This window comes from Armigeres subalbatus, chromosome 3 (assembly GCF_024139115.2).
Source record: "Armigeres subalbatus isolate Guangzhou_Male chromosome 3, GZ_Asu_2, whole genome shotgun sequence".
Classification (NCBI taxonomy): Eukaryota; Metazoa; Arthropoda; class Insecta; order Diptera; family Culicidae; genus Armigeres; species Armigeres subalbatus.
The window spans coordinates 370,745,414-370,753,076 of NC_085141.1; positions in this window are offsets into that span (position 1 = coordinate 370,745,414).

A 7,663-nucleotide genomic window follows, 5' to 3' on the forward strand; every position below is an offset into this window, starting at 1 on the left:
AATGTCTTCTCTTCCCTGCCATTAGATGATCAAGGCTCGGACTCTGGGGACGGTGAAGAATACAATGTCATCGAAACAGGGACAAAAAGAAAGCGAGCAAAATGCAGGCGACAGCACCAACACGCTTCTCAAAATGTTTTTGTCGTTGAACAGAGTACTCGACCTTCCCCTGGAAAATTAGTAAGTGGTGGGAAATCCCAAAAAGTTTCTTCTATTGGGTTCAAGTTTGCGGCTGGCAATTTCCCGCCACTTCCGGGAACATCTAAAACCCCAGCTGTTCCAGTTTTTTGCCCAGAAAGCTTACATCAACAACAAAATCACCAGGCGGTTCAACATGATTGAGGTACCTGACAAAATGACTCTTTCTGGGATTGTGGATTTCATCTTCAATACACTAGAAATCTCTCCCGCAGTGAGAAACATTATCAACATGATAATCTCACTGGTGAAACCCTTATTGAAGCAATTGATTTCAAAAAGGCCTGTTCTTGATTCAATCTTATCCCTCAATGGCTAATTTAACCAACGAGGTCGGGGAGAAGATCGCAGTCCTGCAGTGGAACTGTAGGAGTATTTTTAAAAACCTGGATCCGTTTAAGTTTTTAGTTCACAGCTCATGCTGTGACGTATTTGCTCTTAGTGAAACATGGTTTTCTCCAGACAAAGTTCTCTCTTTCCACGACTTCAACATTATTCGCTTAGATCGAGGAGATGGATATGGAGGGGTGCTCTTGGGGAGCAACATGCTCCACTCCTTTTACAGAATAGATCTTTCCTCGATGACAGGCACCGAGGTAGTCGCATGTCATGTCACCATACTAGGGATAAGCCTCAGCATAGCCTCTGTGTATATACCGCCGAATGCCTCTATGCGACGCAGAGATCTTAACGAAATCTGCTGTGATATGCCTGAGCCACGGTTGATTCTAGGAGACTTTAACTCACACGGTACGGCCTGGGGGGAACTTACTGATGACAACCGTTCTTCATTGATTTACGACATGTGCGACTACTTAAACATGACATATTTAAATAACGGAGAAGCAACACGTGTGGCACCTTCAGGACTCGAAAGTAGAATTGACCTCTCAATCTGTTCGATTTCACTAACATTGGATTGTACGTGGAAAGTAATTCAAGATCCTCATGGTAGTGATCACTTGCCTATCGAAATCTCAATCACCAATGGATCGTGTCAGTCTCGCCAGATCGACATTGCGTACGACCTCACGAAACACATTGACTGGGGAAGATACACTGAGGCGATCATCGTCGGTGAGCATTCGGTCGATATTCTTCCTCCGCTGGAGGAATATCAGTTTCTCTCCGGGCTAATCCTAGACAGCGCAGTTCAATCACAACGTCGATCAATACCGGGATCTCAAATACGTCGGCGCCCACCTTCTCCTCTTTGGTGGGATGAAGAGTCTATCGGGAAAAGTCCGACGCGTTTAAGGACTATCGAAAGCGTGGTACTCGAGATAATTACGATCGTTATGTCTCTCTTGAACGTAAGTTTAAGAGTCTCGCAAATGCTAAGAAACGCGGTTATTGGCGCCATTTTGTTGATGGTCTTTCGCGCGAAACGTCGATGACAACACTTTGGGCCGTCGGGAGAAGAATGCGTAACGCGTCATCGATTAACGAAGATAGGGAAAGTTCTTCCCGATGGATCTTCGCTTTCGCCAAAAAAGTGTGTCCGGATTCCGTCCCAATTCAACGGTTCGCACGCGAAGCAACCTCCGGTCGACACGAGGTGGACGCCCCATTTTCGATGGTTGATTTCTCACTTGCTCTCCTTTCATGTAATAATACCGCTCCAGGAATGGACAGAATTAAATTCAACTTGCTTAAAAACCTCCCAGACGTCGCGAAGAGGCGCATGTTGAACTTATTTAATCAATTCGTGGAAAGCAACATTGTTCCGGATGAATGGAGACAAGTGAGGGTGATCGCTATCAAGAAACCCGATAAACCTGGGGTGGCATTGTGCATCTCGATTCGAACGTAATTCTATCGAGTCGAACATGTTTGGCATTACGGCTTTCGATTCGATCTCGAAAACGACTCATCGTTCGAGTATGCTCGAGGAGGTACAAGAATAACGAGATGTTTTGGCATTATGGAGACTCGATAGCACACTGAAAAACGACTCAAGTCGAATGAAAATCACTCGTCACCTTTATAGCTTTCGAATGTTGTTCGAGAGTCATTTCTTGCTGAAAGTTTTTCATTATATTTGTTATTATTTCTCTACGGGAAGAGAATGAATGTTTCATTATTGTATCTTGAAGGGAAGAATGTCATTAGTATACCATTTTTTATAGTTTCCAGACAATATGCAATCTTTAATTATCCCAAAATGCTCGTAAAAACGACTTCAACCTAAATCGTTTTCTTTGCAGTTTTCACGTATTTCTTGACAATTTCGATAAACCGCGTGAAAAATCTATGGAGAAAATCTACGTAAAAATAGTTGAGTTAAATAAATAAAAAAAACGCTGACCCAAGTGCATTTAACTGAAACACATGGAAACATCGAAGTAATTTATTATCGAATCCTTCTTTAGCTTTAAATTATTTAGCTCAAAATTGGATCTGTGTTATAAACTCGAATAAATATAATAAATGCTAAAGCATTTGATGAGTTTGATTGCTCTACGCATGCGGTCGCGTGTATTCAGACGACTAATGACGGTGGAAGACTGACACTTGATTACAATTAGAGCAATCAAAGTAATCAAATGCTATAGCCAAGCAAGCCTTTTACACAAATTCGCCCAGCCCGTTGTTGAAGGCATAGAGTGTGATCCTCTCGATTTATAAACAATGTGCACTCACTTGACTGTGGATATACAACAGTAAAGCACATGTGAAGATTGGACAAATCAAACATCCGAAAGATATTCGATTTGCAAAAAAGAGCTAACCGTGGTTGAGGTTGGAACTCGGATTCTGATGGCTTTTCCGCAAACGTGACCTTTAAGTGGTCTTGTACTTTTTCGCAAATTTCATATCAATTTGTCCATTTAGAAACATGTGTTGTGCATATGCACAGCCAAGACATTTAACAAAAAAATGGTTTTCGTACGGTCGAGTTGCCGAATAATCTGCAATTAATAATAAAACTTATAATTTGTGTCGTAACTATATCTCAATTTATAAAACATGTCGTATCGGCATAATGTTTTAATCGATTTCAACTGCTCAATTGCTTTTATAGTCATTGAGCACGATTTGCTTGTTTATAAATTAACTGCCAATTCATGCCCTGAAGGATGTCTTTCCAACAGGCAACATGCTACACGCAGATGAAATTACTCTTATTCTCTTTGTTTACTCACATTCGCAATGCGCTGAAGGTTGTCTCTCCAGCGGGCGGCATAATAAACACGGAGACAGTTATCTCTTATTCTCTCTGTTTACATTTCGTTTGACAGAACATACTCGATTGAGCTAGTACAGCACCATTCGAAATCTTGTACTGCGACTGAATGAAGTCGAACGAAATACATAATGCCGCTATTTTTTCGAAACGAATCCTAAAACTTACGAATCGAGTGATTCGATTCGAGATGCACAATGTCACCCCTGCTTCGGATCATAACTCGTACCGTCCAATCGCGATGTTGTCGTGTATACGGAAGCTGTTAGAGAAGATGATTCTCAATCGGCTCGACAGATGGGTCGAATCAAATGGCTTTCTATCAGATACTCAATTTGGATTCCGCAGAGGCAAGGGAACGAACGACTGTCTTGCGTTGCTTACTACAGAAATCCAACTGGCCTATTCTCAAAAAGAACAAATGGGTTCAGTTTTCTTGGACATTAAGGGGGCTTTTGACTCAGTTTGCGTTGACGTCCTTTCAGACAAACTCCACGAGTGTGGGCTTTCACCAATACTAAATAACTATTTGTACAACTTGTTGTCTGAGAAACATATGAGTTTTTCTCATGGAAACTCAACAACTTCAAGAATTAGTTACATGGGTCTCCCCCAGGGCTCATGTTTAAGTCCCCTTCTTTACAATTTTTATGTTAGAGGCATCGATGGATGTCTTGTGGAAAATTGCTCGTTAAGACAGCTTGCGGATGACGCTGTTGTCTCCTTTACAGGAACAGGGGCGGGCGATCTGCAAGGACCATTGCAAGATACTCTGGACAATTTGTCTACTTGGGCTTTGAAGCTGGGTATCGAATTCTCTCCGGAGAAAACTGAGCTGATTGTCTTTTCTAGGAAGAATACGCCAGCAAAATTAAAACTTCATCTTAGGGGTAAGAACATCTCTCAAGGCATTTCACATAAATACTTAGGGGTCTTGTTAGACTCGAAAGGCACCTAAGGAATGCACATTAGACATCTGCATCAGAAATGCCAACAAAGAATCAACTTCATGCGGACAGTTACCGGTACGTGGTGGGGAGCCCACCCAGAAGATCTGATAAAGCTATATCGTACAACGGTTTTGTCGGTTATTGAATACGGTGGTAGTTTTTGTTTCCAAGCCGCCGCGAAAACTCATATTTTGAAGCTCGAACGCATTCAATATCGCTGTCTCCGCATCGCGTTAGGCTGTATGAACTCGACTCATACAATGAGTTTGGAGGTACTCGCGGGAGTACTTCCTTTATCAGATCGCATCGCGGAATTATCGTTCAGATTCCTCATTCGGTGTGAGGTTTTAAATCCATTGGTAATTGAAAATTTTGAGAAGCTAATCGAACGAAACTTCCAATCAAAATTTATGACACTGTACTACTGGTACATGAGCCTGGAGATTGGCCCTTCTTCGAATGTTCCCAATCGTGGTTGCTTCTTAGACTCCTCCAGTTCTTCTGTAGTTTTTGATCTGACCATGAGAGAAGAGATCCATGGAATTCCAGATCCTCTCCGAATGGAGTGTATACCACCAATTTTCACAAGTAAATACAGCCATGTCAGTTGCGTCAAAAAGTTTTTCACCGACGGGTCAAAAATAAATGAATCCACTGGATTTGGTGTCTTCAACGAATTGCATAGCGCCGCTCGAAAACTTCAAAATCCTTGTTCCGTATATGTTGCAGAATTAGCAGCTACGCATTAGAGCGAATTGCCTCTGTTCCCTCTGATCAATACTTCATTTTTACGGATAGTCTCAGCTCAATAGAGGCTATACGTTCAATGAGGCCGGTACAGCACTCACCGTATTTCCTGAGCGAAATACGATCCATATTGAGTGCTCTATCGAATCGCTTTTACACTATCACTTTGGTATGGGTCCCTTCACATTGCTCGATCCCGGGTAATGAGAGAGCGGACTCACTTGCCAAGGTGGGCGCTATGGAAGGTGATATATACGAGCGTCAAATCGCCTTTAATGATTTTTTTTTTCAATTTCTCGTCAGCAGGCCTTGCTCAGTTGGCAACGAAAATGGGATGAAGGAGATTTGGGTAGGTGGTTACATTCCATTCTCCCGCAGGTTTCGAAAAGACCTTGGTTCAAGGGGTTGGACCTTAGCCGAGACTTTATTAAAATAATGTGTCGGCTAATGTCCAACCACTACTCACTAAACGCGCATTCCTATCGAGTAGGGCTCGCAGACAGCAATCGATGCGGTTGTGGGGCAGGCTATCAGGACATCAATCACGTTGTCTGGAACTGTCCCGAATACGGTATTGCCAGGTCCGATTTATATGCATCCCTCCGGGCCCGAGGGAAACCAGTAAATGAGGACATTAGAGATGTGTTGGGAAAGCTTGATCTTGACTACATGGCCCTTGTTCACAATTTTTTAAAGCGCATCAATGTCATTGTTAATTTCCCTCTCCCTCCCCCTTCGTAGGACCATGTCCACCTTGTTTTCTCCCACTCCGCTCGGTAGAAACGTTTTGCTTGTATCATTACAGTTTGTCTCTGTTCTACACCACACAAATCATCATGGAAAGACTGCACCAACGTTACTTACGGACACCAATATAAGCCCAAGGCCCTATCCCATCCAATTTTTTTTTGTATGTACTCCTTAACCTCGACCAAGCCGCGAGTTTTTCGGCTCCCCAACACTAACATACGAGCATAAGAAGCAAAAGCTGAAATTGTAATAAAATTTCAATTGACTTTCGGCTCCGTTATGCCTTCGGGCGCTTGAGCCTTCAAATAAACGGTAATTAGAAAAAAAAAAACATTATTTATGCTGCTGTAATGCTGAATTATAATAACTTTTCGGGAGCTCTGCGCATTTACTAGAATCTTTGTGAACGACCAGAATTATTTAGCATTTATTACAAAACCTTAATGTTCTGCTTCTACAAGTGAATAGGCTTCTAATAACTCAGGAACTCGTTTGGTCTATAAGGATTTAAATATGCAGTGATTTTCATATGCTTAAGAATTTGAAAAAAAAAATCATACCTGGAATTTTTCGAGAAATTACTGGAAAGTCAGGGAATTTTATTTTCAAATTTTAGTCGACACCCTGTATAAATTAACTCCATTGAAAACTGTTATCTTCTACAGCAGCAGCTCTGACGATCAACCGGATGGATGCTAATCCGAAGAAATGCTCGATAATTTTATTTTCACGGAAAAAGAATCTTATTCGCTCCAACTTCCACTTGAGCATGAGCATGAGCATGATTGACCGCCCACGGTTGCTACTCCGTTATTGCCAGGTCAGCTACACAGAGAACCAACAGATGAAGTTTGGGACTAACATCATCTTCAATGTGTAAGAACTGGTGACCCAAAAATAAGCAATACCAGCGCCGGCCGTGTCCTAATGCAGGTCAATTAAGGAATAGGTAGGAAATTGTTGACGTGATACTCGCTTTGATAGAAGTCGACGAGTCATCTGCACTTCCACGAGAAATCACTGGAATGTTGGATATATGGGATAGGGAGTGTGGCAGGGTTCGTTTTGGTAAACGGTAAGCTGTGTATAGCGTGTAGTTTGATCGATGAAAACAAATAAAAACAATTAAAAATTTTATTAAAGGCCGCACAAAGCAGAGCAAAAATTCGATGACCGGCCGATCGTTCTGCTTACTGAAAAAAACACGTCTGGACGCGAGCTTCGTTCGTTCTACGTCCAATACAAAACACGAACAAATCTGCACTCTTTACTTTCATGGTTCTGCGACAAAGAGAACAGAAAAACTAATACAATGCAGGCTCGGTCGCTTCTGCATGCTAAGAATTCTGTTACTCCAACCGAATCGACGCGCACTTATGAAGCACGATTTAACAACTATTTATTCCGTGGATTATCTTGCGACAAAGAAAAAATCTCACAAACCGACGTGCATTTCAACACGATCTCTACATTTTGTATTGCTTATTCGCTCCAACTTCCACTTCCAGGAAAAAGTGGTTGAACGTGTGAAAAAGGTGAAGGATTTCAAAGTAATTACGGACGCAGAACTCAAGTTTAAGCAGTATGTTTCCTACGCTGTAAGTAAGGCTTCTCGGACGCTGGGATTAATTTTCAGGATAGCAAAGAATTTCTCTGATATTTACTCCCTTAAATCACTGTACTGTCCTTTGTGTCGGTTTAATCTGGTGTATTATTCGAAAGTTTGGAATCTTAACTATAACAACGGAGAGAATCGAATTTGTGCGGCGCCGCTCCCTACGATTCGCGCCCCGTCGGCTACCATGGAAGAATCCTTTTGAAATGCCTAACT